This window comes from Schistocerca americana, unplaced genomic scaffold, assembly GCF_021461395.2.
Source record: "Schistocerca americana isolate TAMUIC-IGC-003095 unplaced genomic scaffold, iqSchAmer2.1 HiC_scaffold_89, whole genome shotgun sequence".
In the NCBI taxonomy this organism is placed as follows: Eukaryota; Metazoa; Arthropoda; class Insecta; order Orthoptera; family Acrididae; genus Schistocerca; species Schistocerca americana.
The window spans coordinates 832,576-847,302 of record NW_025726664.1 but is presented as its reverse complement, the minus strand read 5'-3'; positions in this window follow the sequence as shown (position 1 = coordinate 847,302).

Below are 14,727 nucleotides of genomic sequence, written 5' to 3'. Positions count from 1 at the left end.
AAGAAGGTCCAAGGGATACAGTGAACCTGAAGTAAAGCATCGGAATCTAAAACTGGTCACACAGGAAAGGTTCAAAACATAGACAGTAAGAAGAGTCAGTCTTCATGTACTGATGTCGGCATTGTGACTTTTGTATTTAATTCCGATGCAATTTCTGTGTTTCATCGTCAATAAGAAGGTCCAAGGGATACAGTAAACCTGAAGTGAAGCTTCGGAATCTAAAACTGGTCTCAAAGGAAACGTAAAATTCATAGAATGTAAGAAGAGTCAGTCCTCTTGTACTTAAGTCGGCATTGTGACTTTTGTATTCAATTCCGATGCCATTTCTGTGTTTCATCGTGAATAAGAAGGTCCAAGGGATACAGTAAACCAGAAGTATAGCTTCGTAATGTAAAACTGGTCTCACAGGAAAGGTTCAAAGCATAGACAGTATGAAGAGTCAGTCTTCTTGTACTTAAGTCGGCATTGTGCTTTTTTGTATTTAATTCCGATGCAATTTTTGTGCTTCACGTCAATAAGAAGGACCAAGGGACACAGTAAACCTGATGTGAAGCACCGGAATCTAAAACTGGTCTCACAGGAAAGGTTCAAATCATAGACAGTAAGAAGAGTCAGTCTTCTTGTACTTAAGTCAGCATTGTGCCTTTTGTATTTAATTCCGATGTAATTTCTGTGTTTCATCGTAAAGAAGTTGGTCCAAGGGATACAGCAAACCTGAAGTGACGGATCGGAATCAAAACTGGTCCCACAGGAAAGCTTCAAAACATAGACAGTAACAAGAGTCAGTCTTCTTGTACTTAGGACGGCATTGAGCCTTTTGTATTTATTTCCGATGGAATTTCTGTGTTTCATCGTCAATAAGCAAGTCCAAGGGATACAGTAAAATTGAAGTGAAGCATTGGAATCCAAAACTGGTCTCACAGGATAGGTTCATATCATGGAATGTAAGAAGAGTCAGTCCTCTTGTACTTACGTCGGCATTGTGCCTTTTGTATTTAATTCCGATGCATATCTGTGTTTCATCGTCAATAAGGTCCAAGGAATACAGTAGACCTGAAGTGAAGCATCGGAATCACCACTGGTCTCACAGGAAAGCTTCTAAACATAGACAGTAAGCAGAGCCAGTCTTCTCGTACTTATGTCGGCATTATGCCTTTTGTATTTAATTCCAATGCAATTTCTGTGTTTCATCGTGAATAAGAAGGTCCGAGGGATACAGTTAACCTGATGTGAAGCACTGTAATCTAAAACTGGTTTCGCAGGAAAGGTTCAATTTGTAGAATGTAATAGGAGTCAGTCCTCTTGTACTAAAGTCGGCATTGTGCCTTTTGCATTAAATTCCGATGCAATTTCTGTGTTTTTTCGTCAATAAAAAGGTCCAAGAGATACAGTAAACCTGAAGTAAAGCATCGGAATCTAAAACTGGTCACACAGGAAAGGTTCAAAACATAGGCAGTAAGAAGAGTCAGTCTTCATGTACTTAAGTCTGAATTGTGCATTTTGTACTTAATTCCGATGCAATTTCTGTGTTTCATCGTCAATAAGTAGGTCCAAGAGATACAGTAAACCTGAAGTGAGGCATCGGAAATTAAAACTGGTCTCACAGGAAAGGTTCAAAACATAGACAATAAGATGAGTTAGTCTTCTTGTAATTAAGTCGGCATTGTGCCTTTTGTATTTAATTCCGATGGAATTTCTGTGATTCATCTTCAATATGATGGTCCAAGGGATACAGTAAACCTGAAGTCCCACACCGGAATGAAAACTGGTCTCACAGGAAAGCTTCAAAACATAGACAGTAAGAAGAGTCAGTCTTCTTGTACTTAAGTCGGAATTGTGCATTTTGTACTTAATTCTGATGCAATTTCTGTGTTTCATCGTCAATAAGAAGGTCCAAGGGATACAGTAAACCTGAAATGAAGAATCGGAATCTGAAACCTGTCTCACAGGAAAGGTTCAAAACATAGACAATAAAAAGAGTCAGTCATCTTGTACTTAAGTCGGCATTGTGCCTTTTGTATTTAATTCCGATGCAGTTTCTGTGTTTCATCGTCAATAAGCAGGTCCAAGGGATACAGTAAACCGGAAGTGAAGCATCGGAATCGAAAACTGGTCTCACAGGAAAGGTTCAAATCATGGAATGTAAGAAGAGTCAGTCCTCTTGTACTTAAGTCGGCATTGTGCCTTTTGTATTTAATTCCGATGCAATTTCTGTGTTTCATTGTCAATAAGAAGGTCCAAGGGATACAGTAAACATGAAGTAAAACATAGGAATCTAAAACTGGTCTCACAGGAAAGGTTCAAAACATAGACAGTAAGAAGAGTCAGTCTTTTTGTCTTTATGTGGGCATTGTGCCTTTTGTATTTAATTCCGACGCAATTTCTGTGTTTCACCGTTAATAAGAAAGTCCAAGGGATACAGTAAACCTGAAGGGAAGCATCAGAAGCTAAAACTGGTCACACAGGAAAGGTTCAAAACATTGACAGTAAGAAGAGTCAGTCTTCTTGTTTTTAAGTGGGCATTGTGCCTTTTGTATTTAATTCCGACGCAATTACTGTGTTTCACCGTCAATAAGAAAGTCCAAGGGATACAGTAAACCTGAAGTGAAGCATCGGAATCTAAAACTGGTCTCACAGGAAAGGTTCAAATTATAGACAGTAAGAAGAGTCAGTCTTCTTGTACTTAAGTCGGCATTTTGACTTTTGTATTTAATTCCGATGCAATTTCTGTGTTTCATCGTCAATAAGTAGGTCCAAGGGATACAGTAAACCTGAAATGAAGCATCGGAATCTGAAACTGGTCTCACAGGAAAGGTTCAAATCATAGACAGGAAGAGGACTCAGTCATCTTGTACTTAAGTCGGCATTGTACCTTTTGTATTTAATTCCGATAGAATTTCTGTGTTTCGTCGTCAATATGAAGGTCCAAAGGGATACAGTACCTGAAGTGAAGCATGAGAATCTAAAACTGGTCTCAAACGAAAGGTTCAAAATATAGACAGTAAGAAGTGTCAGTCTTCTTGTACATAAGTCAGAATTGTGCATTTTGTACTTAATTCCGATGCAATTTCTGTGTTTCATCGTCAATAAGTAGGTCCAAGGGACACAGTAAACCTGAATTGAAGCATCGGAATCTGAAACTGGTCTCACAGGAAAGGTTCAAATCATAGACAGTAAGAAGAGTCAGTCATCTTGTACTTAAGTTGGCATTGTGCCTTTTGTATTTGATACCGATGCAGTTTCTGTGTTTCATCGACAATAAGAAGGTCCAAGGGATACAGTAAACCTGAAGTAAAGCATCGGAATCTAAAACTGGTCACACAGGAAAGGTTCAAAACATAGACAGTAAGAAGAGTCAGTCTTCATGTACTGATGTCGGCATTGTGACTTTTGTATTTAATTCCGATGCAATTTCTGTGTTTCATCGTCAACAAGAAGGTCCAAGGGATACAGTAAACCTGAAGTGAAGCTTCGGAATCTAAAACTGGTCTCCAAGGGAACGTAAAATTCATAGAATGTAAGAAGAGTCAGTCCTCTTGTACTTAAGTCGGCATTGTGACTTTTGTATTTAATTCCGATGCCATTTCTGTGTTTCATCGTGAATAAGAAGGTCCAAGGGATACAGTAAACCAGAAGTATAGCTTCGTAATGTAAAACTGGTCTCACAGGAAAGGTTCAAAGCATAGACAGTATGAAGAGTCAGTCTTCTTGTACTTAAGTCGGCATTGTGCTTTTTTGTATTTAATTCCGATGCAATTTTTGTGCTTCACGTCAATAAGAAGGACCAAGGGACTGAGTAAACCTGACGTGAAGCACCGGAATCTAAAACTGGTCTCACAGGAAAGGTTCAAATCATAGACAGTAAGAAGAGTCAGTCTTCTTGTACTTAAGTTAGCATTGTGCCTTTTGTATTTAATTCCGATGTAATTTCTGTGTTTCATCGTCAAGAAGTTGGTCCAAGGGATACAGCAAACCTGAAGTGACGGATCGGAATCAAAACTGGTCCCACAGGAAAGCTTCAAAACATAGACAGTAACAAGAGTCAGTCTTCTTGTACTTAGGTCGGCATTGAGCCTTTTGTATTTATTTCCGATGCAATTTCTGTGTTTCATCGTCAATAAGCAAGTCCAAGGGATACAGTAAAATTGAAGTGAAGCATTGGAATCCAAAACTGGTCTCACAGGATAGGTTCATATCATGGAATGTAAGAAGAGTCAGTCCTCTTGTACTTACGTCGGCATTGCGCCTTTTGTATTTAATTCCGATGCATATCTGTGTTTCATCGTCAATAAGGTCCAAGGGATACAGTAAACCTGAAGTGAAGCATCGGAATCACCACTGGTCTCACAGGAAAGCTTCTAAACATAGACAGTAAGCAGAGTCAGTCTTCTCGTACTTATGTCGGCATTATGCCTTTTGTATTTAATTCCAATGCAATTTCTGTGTTTCATCGTGAATAAGAAGGTCCGAGGGATACAGTTAACCTGATGTGAAGCACTGTAATCTAAAACTGGTTTCACAGGAAAGGTTCAATTTGTAGAATGTAATAGGAGTCAGTCCTCTTGTACTAAAGTCGGCATTGTGCCTTTTGCATTAAATTCCGATGCAATTTCTGTGTTTCATCGTGAATAAAAAGGTCCAAGAGATACAGTAAACCTGAAGTAAAGCATCGGAATCTAAAACTTGTCACACAGGAAAGGTTCAAAACATAGGCAGTAAGAAGAGTCAGTCTTCATGTACTTAAGTCGGAATTGTGCATTTTGTACTTAATTCCGATGCAATTTCTGTGTTTCATCGTCAATAAGTAGGTCCAAGAGATACAGTAAACCTGAAGTGAGGCATCGGAAATTAAAACTGGTCTCACAGGAAAGGTTCAAAACATAGACAATAAGATGGGTTAGTCTTCTTGTAATTAAGTCGGCATTGTGCCTTCTGTATTTAACTCCGATGGAATTTCTGTGATTCATCTTCAATATGATGGTCCAAGGGATACAGTAAACCTGAAGTCAATCACCGGAATGAAAACTGGTCTCACAGGAAAGCTTCAAAACATAGACAGTAAGAAGAGTCAGTCTTCTTGTTCTTAAGTCGGAATTGTGCATTTTGTACTTAATTCTGATGCAATTTCTGTGTTTCATCGTCAATAAGAAGGTCCAAGGGATACAGTAAACCTGAAATGAAGCATCGGAATCTGAAACCTGTCTCACAGGAAAGGTTCAAAACATAGACAATAAAAAGAGTCAGTCATCTTGTACTTAAGTCGGCACTGTGCCTTTTGTAATTAATTCCGATGCAGTTTCTGTGTTTCATCGTCAATAAGCAGGTCCAAGGGATACAGTAAACGGGAAGTGAAGCATCGGAATCGAAAACTGGTCTCACAGGAAAGGTTCAAATCATGGAATGTAAGAAGAGTCAGTCCTCTTGTACTTACGTCGGCATTGCGCCTTTTGTATTTAATTCCGATGCATATCTGTGTTTCATCGTCAATAAGGTCCAAGGGATACAGTAAACCTGAAGTGAAGCATCGGAATCACCACTGGTCTCACAGGAAAGCTTCTAAACATAGACAGTAGGAAGAGTCAGTCTTTTTGTCTTTATGTGGGCATTGTGCCTTTTGTATTTAATTCCGACGCAATTTCTGTGTTTCACCGTTAATAAGAAAGTCCAAGGGATACAGTAAACCTGAAGGGAAGCATCAGAAGCTAAACCTGGTCACACAGGAAAGGGTCAAAACATTGACTGTAAGAAGAGTCAGTCTTCTTGTTTTTAAGTGGGCATTGTGCCTTTTGTATTGAATTCCGACGCAATTTCTGTGTTTCACCGTCAATAAGAAAGTCCAAGGGATACAGTAAACCTGAAGTGAAGCATCGGAATCTAAAACTGGTCTCACAGGAAAGGTTCAAATTATAGACAGTAAGAAGAGTCAGTCTTCTTTACATAAGTCGGCATTTTGACTTTTGTATTTAATTCCGATGCAATTTCTGTGATTCATCGTCAATAAGTAGGTCCAAGGGATACAGTAAACCTGAAATGAAGCATCGGAATCTGAAACTGGTCTCACAGGAAAGGTTCAAATCATAGACAGTAAGAGGACTCAGTCATCTTGTACTTAAGTCGGCATTGTACCTTTTGTATTTAATTCCGACAGAATTTCTGTGTTTCGTCGTCAATATGAAGGTCCAAAGGGATACAGTAAACCTGAAGTGAAGCATGAGAATCTAAAACTGGTCTCAAAGGAAAGGTTCAAAATATAGACAGTAAGAAGAGTCAGTCTTCTTGTACTTAAGTCAGAATTGTGCATTTTGTACTTAATTCCGATGCAATTTTTGTGCTTCACGTCAATAAGAAGGACCAAGGGACACAGTAAACCTGAATTGAAGCATCGGAATCTGAAACTGGTCTCACAGGAAAGGTTCAAATCATAGACAGTAAGAAGAGTCAGTCATCTTGTACTTAAGTTGGCATTGTGCCTTTTGTATTTGATACCGATGCAGTTTCTGTGTTTCATCGACAATAAGAAGGTCCAAGGGATACAGTAAACCTGAAGTAAAGCATCGGAATCTAAAACTGGTCACACAGGAAAGGTTCAAAACATAGACAGTAAGAAGAGTCAGTCTTCATGTACTGATGTCGGCATTGTGACTTTTGTATTTAATTCCGATGCAATTTCTGTGTTTCATCGTCAATAAGAAGGTCCAAGGGATACAGTAAACCTGAAGTGAAGCTTCGGAATCTAAAACTGGTCTCAAAGGAAACGTAAAATTCATAGAATGTAAGAAGAGTCAGTCCTCTTGTACTTAAGTCGGCATTGTGACTTTTGTATTTAATTCCGATGCCATTTCTGTGTTTCATCGTGAATAAGAAGGTCCAAGGGATACAGTAAACCAGAAGTATAGCTTCGTAATGTAAAACTGGTCTCACAGGAAAGGTTCAGAGCATAGACAGTATGAAGAGTCAGTCTTCTTGTACTTAAGTCGGCATTGTGCTTTTTTGTATTTAATTCCGATGCAATTTTTGTGCTTCACGTCAATAAGAAGGACCAAGGGACACAGTAAACCTGATGTGAAGCACCGGAATCTAAAACTGGTCTCACAGGAAAGGTTCAAATCATAGACAGTAAGAAGAGTCAGTCTTCTTGTACTTAAGTCAGCATTTTACCTTTTGTATTTAATTCCGATGTAATTTCTGTGTTTCATCGTCAAGAAGTTGGTCCAAGGGATACAGCAAACCTGAAGTGACGGATCAGAATCAAAACTGGTCCCACAGGAAAGCTTCAAAACATAGACAGTAACAAGAGTCAGTCTTCTTGTACTTAGGTCGGCATTGAGCCTTTTGTATTTAATTCCGATGCATATCTGTGTTTCATCGTCAATAAGGTCCAAGGGATACAGTAAACCTGAAGTGAAGCATCGGAATCACCACTGGTCTCACAGGAAAGCTTCTAAACATAGACAGTAAGCAGAGTCAGTCTTCTCGTACTTATGTCGGCATTATGCCTTTTGTATTTAATTCCAATGCAATTTCTGTGTTTCATCGTGAATAAGAAGGTCCGAGGGATACAGCTAACCTGATGTGAAGCACTGTAATCTAAAACTGGTCTCACAGGAAAGGTTCAAATCGTAGAATGTAATAGGAGTCAGTCCTCTTATACTAAAGTCGGCATTGTGCCTTTTGCATTAAATTCCGATGCAATTTCTGTGTTTCATCGTCAATAAGAAGGTCCAAGGGATACAGTAAACCTGAAGTAAAGCATCGGAATCTGAAACTGGTCACACAGGATATGTTAAAAACATAGGCAGTAAGAAGAGTCAGTCTTCATGTACTGATGTCGGCATTGTGCCTTTTGTATTTGATTTTCATGCAATTTCTGTGTTTCATCGTCAATAAGTAGGTCCAAGAGATACAGTAAACTTGAAGTGAGGCATCGGAAATTAAAACTGGTCTCACAGGAAAGGTTCAAAACATAGACAATAAGAAGAGTTAGTCTTCTTGTAATTAAGTCGGCATTGTGCCTTTTGTATTTAATTCCGACGGAATTTCTGTGATTCATCTTGAATATGATGGTCCAAGGGATACAGTAAACCTGAAGTGAATCACCGGATGAAAACTGGCCTCACAGGAAAGCTTCAAAACATAGACAGTAAGAAGAGTCAGTCTTCTTGTACTTAAGTCGGAATTGTGCATTTTGTACTTAATTCCGATGCAATTTCTGTATGTCATCGTTAATAAGAAGGTCCAAGTGATACAGTAAACCTGAAATGAAGCATCGGAATCTGAAACCTGTCTCACAGGAAAGGTTCAAAACATAGACAATAAGAAGAGTCAGTCATCTTGTACTTAAGTCGGCATTGTGCCTTTTGTATTTAATTCCGATGCAGTTTCTGTGTTCCATCGTCAATAAGCAGGACCAAGGGATACAGTAAACCTGAATTGAAGCATCGGAATCAAAAACTGGTCTCACAGGAAAGGTTCAAATTATAGACTTTAAAAAGAGTCAGTCTTCTTGTACTTAAGCCGGCATTTTGACTTTTGTATTTAATTCCGATGCAATTTCTGTGTTTCATCTTTAATAAGAATTTCCAAGGGATACAGTAAACCTGATGTGAGACACCGGAATCAAAACTGGTCTCACTGGAAAGCCTCAAAACATAGACAGTAAGAAGATTCAGTCTTCTTGTACTTATGTCGGAATTTGCATTTTGTATTTAATTCCGACGCAATTTCTATGTTTCATCGTCAATAAGTAGGTCCAAGGGATACAGTAAACCTGAAATGAAGCATCGGAATCTGAAGCTGGTCTCACAGGAAAGGTTCAAATCATAGACAGTAAGAGGACTCAGTCATCTTGTACTTAAGTTGGCATTGTACCTTTTGTATTTAATTCCGATAGAATTTCTGTGTTTCGTCGTCAATATGAAGGTCCAAGGGATACAATTAACCTGAAGTGAAGCATCAGAATCTAAAACTGGTCTCAAAGGAAAGTTTCAAAATATAGACAGTGAGAAGAGTCAGTCTTCTTGTACTTAAGTCGGCATTGTGCTTTTTGTATTTAATTCCGATGTAGTTTCTGTGTTTCATCTTCAATAAGATGGTCCAAGGGATACAGTATACCTGAAGTGAAACACCGGAATCAAAACTGGTCTCACAGGAAAGCTTCAAAACATAGACAGTAAGAAGAGTCAGTCTTCTTGTACTTAAGTCGGAATTGTGCATTTTGTACTTAATTCAGATGCAATTTCTGTGTTTTATCGTCAATAAGTAGGTCCAAGGGACACAGTGAACCTGAAATGAAGCTTCGGAATCTGAAATTGGTCTCACAGGAAAGGTTCAAATCATAGACAGTAAGAAGTGTCAGTCATCTTGTACTTAAGTTGGCATTGTGCCTTTTGTATTTGATACCGATGCAGTTTCTGTGTTTCATCGCCAATAAGCAGGTCCAAGGGATACAGTAAACCTGAAGTGAAGCATCCGAATCTAAAACTGGTCTCACAGGAAAGGTTCAAAATATAGACAGTAAGAAGAGTCAGTCTTCTTGTTTTTACGTGGGCATTGTGCCTTGTGGCTTTTGTATTTAATTCCGTCGCAATTTCTGTGTTTCATCGTCAATAAGAAGGTCCAAGGGATACAGCATACCTGAAATGAAGCATAAGAATCTAAAACTGGTCTCACAGGAAAGGTTCAAATCATAGACAGTAAGGAGACTCAGTCATCTAGTACTTAAGTCGGCATTGTGCCATTTGTATTTAGTTCCGATACAATTTGTGTGTTTCATCGTCAACATGAAGGACCAAGGGATGCAGTAAACCTGAAGTGAATCATCGGAATCTAAAACTGGACTCACAAGAAAGCTTCAAAATATTGACAGCAAGAAGAGTCAGTCTTCTTGTTCTGAAGTCATCATAGTGCCTTTTGTATTTAATTCCGATGCAATATCTGTGTTTCATCGTCAATAAGAAGGTCCAAGGGATACGGTATACCTGAAATGAGGCATCGGAATCTAAAACTGGTCTCACATGAATGGTTCAAATCATAGAATGTAAGAAGACTCAGTCGTCTTGTACGAAAGTCGGCATTGTGCCTTTTGCATTTAATTCCGATGCAATTTCTGTGTCTCATCGTAAATAAGGAGGTCCAAGGGATACAGTAAACCTGAAACAAAGCATCGGAATCTAAAACTGGTCTCACAGGAAAGGTTCAAAACATAGACAGTAAAAAGAGTCAGTCTTCATGTACTGATGTCGGCATTGTGCCTTTTGTATTTATTTCCGATGCAATATCTGTGTTTCATCGTCTATAAGAAGGTCCAAGGGATACAGTAAACCTGAAGTGAAGCTTCGGAATCTAAAACTGGTCTCAAAGGAAACGTAAAATTCATTGAATGTAAGAAGAGTCAGTCCTCTTGTACTTAAGTCGGCATTGTGACTTTTGTATTTAATTCCGATGCCATTTCTGTGTTTCATCGTGACTAAGAAGGTCCAAGGGATACAGTAAACCAGAAGTATAGCTTCGTAATGTAAAACTGGACTCACAGGAAAGGTTCAAAGCATAGACAGTATGAAGAGTCAGTCTTCTTGTACTTAAGTCGGCATTGTGCTTTTTTGTATTTAATTCCGATGCAATTTTTGTGCTTCACGTCAATAAGAAGGACCAAGGGACACAGTAAACCTGATGTGAAGCACCGGAATCTAAAACTGGTCTCACAGGAAAGGTTCAAATCATAGACAGTAAGAAGAGTCAGTCTTCTTGTACTTAAGTCAGCAGTGTGCATTTTGTATTTAATTCCGATGTAATTTCTGTGTTTCATCGTCAAGAAGTTGGTCCAAGGGATACAGCAAACCTGAAGTGACGGATCGGAATCAAAACTGGTCCCACAGGAAAGCTTCAAAACATAGACAGTAACAAGAGTCAGTCTTCTTGTACTTAGGTCGGCATTGAGCCTTTTGTATTTATTTCCGATGCAATTTCTGTGTTTCATCGTCAATAAGCAAGTCCAAGGGATACAGTAAAATTGAAGTGAAGCATTGGAATCCAAAACTGGTCTCACAGGATAGGTTCATATCATGGAATGTAAGAAGAGTCAGTCCTCTTGTACTTACGTCGGCATTGTGCCTTTTGTATTTAATTCCGATACATATCTGTGTTTCATCGTCAATAAGGTCCAAGGGATACAGTAAACCTGAAGTGAAGCATCGGAATCACCACTGGTCTCACAGGAAAGCTTCTAAACATAGACAGTAAGCAGAGTCAGTCTTCTCGTACTTATGTCGGCATTATGCCTTTTGTATTTAATTCCAATGCAATTTCTGTGTTTCATCGTGAATAAGAAGGTCCGAGGGATACAGTTAACCTGATGTGAAGCACTGTAATCTAAAACTGGTCTCACAGGAAAGGTTCAAATCGTAGAATGTAATAGGACTCAGTCCTCTTGTACTAAAGTCGGCATTGTGCCTTTTGCATTAAATTCCGATGCAATTTCTGTGTTTCATCGTCAATAAGAAGGTCCAAGTGATACAGTAAACCTGAAATGAAGCATCGGAATCTGAAACCTGTCTCACAGGAAAGGTTCAAAACATAGACAATTAGAAGAGTCAGTCATCTTGTACTTAAGTCGGCATTGTGCCTTTTGTATTTAATTCCGATGCAGTTTCTGTGTTCCATCGTCAATAAGCATGTCCAAGGGATACAGTAAACCTGAAGTGAAGCATCGGAATCAAAAACTGGTCTCACAGGAAAGGTTCAAATTATAGACTTTAAAAAGAGTCAGTCTTCTTGTACTTAAGTCGGCATTTTGACTTTTGTATTTAATTCCGATGCAATTTCTGTGTTTCATCGTCAATAAGAATTTCCAAGGGATACAGTAAACGTGATTTGAGGCACCGGAATCTAAAACTGGTCTCACAGGCAAGGTTCAAATCATAAAAAGTAATAGGAGTCAGTCCTCTTGTACTAAAGTCGGCATTGTGCCTTTTGCATTAAATTCCGATGCAATTTCTGTGTTTCATCGTCAATAAGGTGGTCCAAGGGATACAGTAAACCTGATGTGAAACACCGGAATCGAAACTGGTCTCACAGGAAAGCCTCAAAACCTAGACAGTAAGAAGATTCAGTCTTCTTGTACTTAAGTCGGCATTGTGCATTTTGTATTTTATTTTGATGCATTTTCTGTGTTTCATCGTCAATAAGTAGGTCCAAGAGATATGGTAAACCTGAAGTGAAGCATCGGAAATTAAAACTGGTCTCACAGGAGAGGTTCAAAACATAGACAATAAGAAGAGTCAGTCTTCTTGTACTTAAGTCGGCATTGTGCTTTTTGTATTTAATTCCGATGTAGTTTCTGTGTTTCATCTTCAATAAGATGGTCCAAGGGATACAGTATACCTGAAGTGAAACACCGGAATCAAAACTGGTCTCACAGGAAATCTTCAAAACATAGACAGTAAGAGGAGTCAGTCTTCTTGTACTTAAGTCGGAATTGTGCATTTTGTACTTAATTCAGATGCAATTTCTGTGTTTTATCGTCAATAAGTAGGTCCAAGGGACACAGTAAACCTGAAATGAAGCTTCGGAATCTGAAATTGGTCTCACAGGAAAGGTTCAAATCATAGACAGTAAGAAGAGTCAGTCATCTTGTACTTAAGTTGGCATTGTGCCTTTTGTATTTGATACCGATGCACTTTCTGTGTTTCATCGCCTATAAGCAGGTCCAAGGGATACAGTAAACCTGAAGTGAAGCATCCGAATCTAAAACTGGTCTCACAGGAAAGGTTCAAAACATAGATAGTAAGAAGAGTCAGTCTTCTTGTTTTTATGTGGGCATTGTGCCTTGTGGCTTTTGTATTTAATTCCGTCGCAATTTCTGTGTTTCATCGTCAATAAGAAGGTCCAAGGGATACAGCATACCTGAAATGAAGCATAAGAATCTAAAACTGGTCTCACAGGAAAGGTTCAAATCATAGACAGTAAGGAGACTCAGTCATCTAGTACTTAAGTCGGCATTGTGCCATTTGTATTTAGTTCCGATACAATTTGTGTGTTTCATCGTCAACATGAAGGACCAAGGGATGCAGTAAACCTGAAGTGAATCATCGGAATCTAAAACTGGACTCACAGGAAAGCTTCAAAATATTGACAGCAAGAAGAGTCAGTCTTCTTGTTCTGAAGTCATCATAGTGCCTTTTTTTTTTAATTCCGATGCAATATCTGTGTTTCATCGTCAATAAGAAGGTCCAAGGGATACGGTATACCTGAAATGAGGCATCGGAATCTAAAACTGGTCTCACATGAATGGTTCAAATCATAGAATGTAAGAAGACTCAGTCGTCTTGTACGAAAGTCGGCATTGTGCCTTTTGCATTTAATTCCGATGCAATTTCTGTGTCTCATCGTAAATAAGGAGGTCCAAGGGATACAGTAAACCTGAAACAAAGCATCGGAATCTAAAACTGGTCTCACAGGAAAGGTTCAAAACATAGACAGTAAAAAGAGTCAGTCTTCACGTACTGATGTCGGCATTGTGCCTTTTGTATTTATTTCCGATGCAATATCTGTGTTTCATCGTCTATAAGAAGGTCCAAGGGATACAGTAAACCTGAAAGGGAACATAGAAATCTGAAACTGGTCTCACAGGAATGGTTCAAATCATAGACAGTAAGAAGAGTCAGTCTTCTTGTACTTAAGTCGTCATTGTGCCTTTTGTATTTTAATCCGATGTAATTTCTGTGTTTCATCGTCAATAAGAAGGTCCAAGGGATATAGTAAACCTGAAGTGAAGCACCGGAATAAAAACTAGTCTCACAGGAAAGCTTCAAAACATAGACAGTAGGAAGAGTCAGCCTTCTTGTACTTAAGTCGGCATTTTTCATTTAGTATTTAATTCCGATGCAATTTTTGTGTTTCATCGTCAATAAGAAGGTCCAAGATATACAGTAAACCTGAAGTAAAGCATCGGAATCTGAAACTGGTCTCAAAGGAAACGTTCAAAGCATAGACAGTAAGAAGAGTCAGTCTTCATGTCCTTAAGTCGGCATTGTGCCTTTTGTATTCCATTCCGATGCAATATCTGTGTTTCATCGTCAATAAGAAGGTCCAAAGGATACAGTAAACCTGAAAGGAAACCTAGGAATCTGAGGCTGATCTCACAGGAAAGGTTCAAATCATAGACAGTAAGAAGAGCCAGTCTCCTTGTACTTAAGTCGGCAATGTGGCGTTTGTATTTAATATCGATGAATTTTTTGTGCCTCACGTCAATAAGATGGTCCAAGGGATACAGCAAACCTGACGTGAAGCATCGGAATCAAAACTGGTCTCACAGGATAGCTTCAAAACATAGACAGTAAGAAGAGTCAGTCTTCTTGAACTTAAGTCGGCATTGAGCATTTTGTAATTAATTCCGATGCAATTTCTGTGTTTCATCGTCAATAAGAAGGTCCAAGGGAAACAGTAAACCTGAAGTGAAGCATCGGAATCTAAAACTTGTCTCACAGGAATGGTTCAAAACATTGACAGTAAGGAGAGTCAGTCTTCTTGTACTTAAGTCGGCATTGTGCCTTTTGTATTTAATTCGGATGCAATTACTGTGTTTCATCGTCAATAAGAAGGTCCAAGGGATACAACAAACCAGAAGTGAAGCTTCGGAATCTAAAACTGGTCTCACAGGAAAGGTTCAATTCATACAATGTAAGAAGAGTCAGTCCTCTTGTATTTAAGTCGGCATTTTGCCTTTTGTAT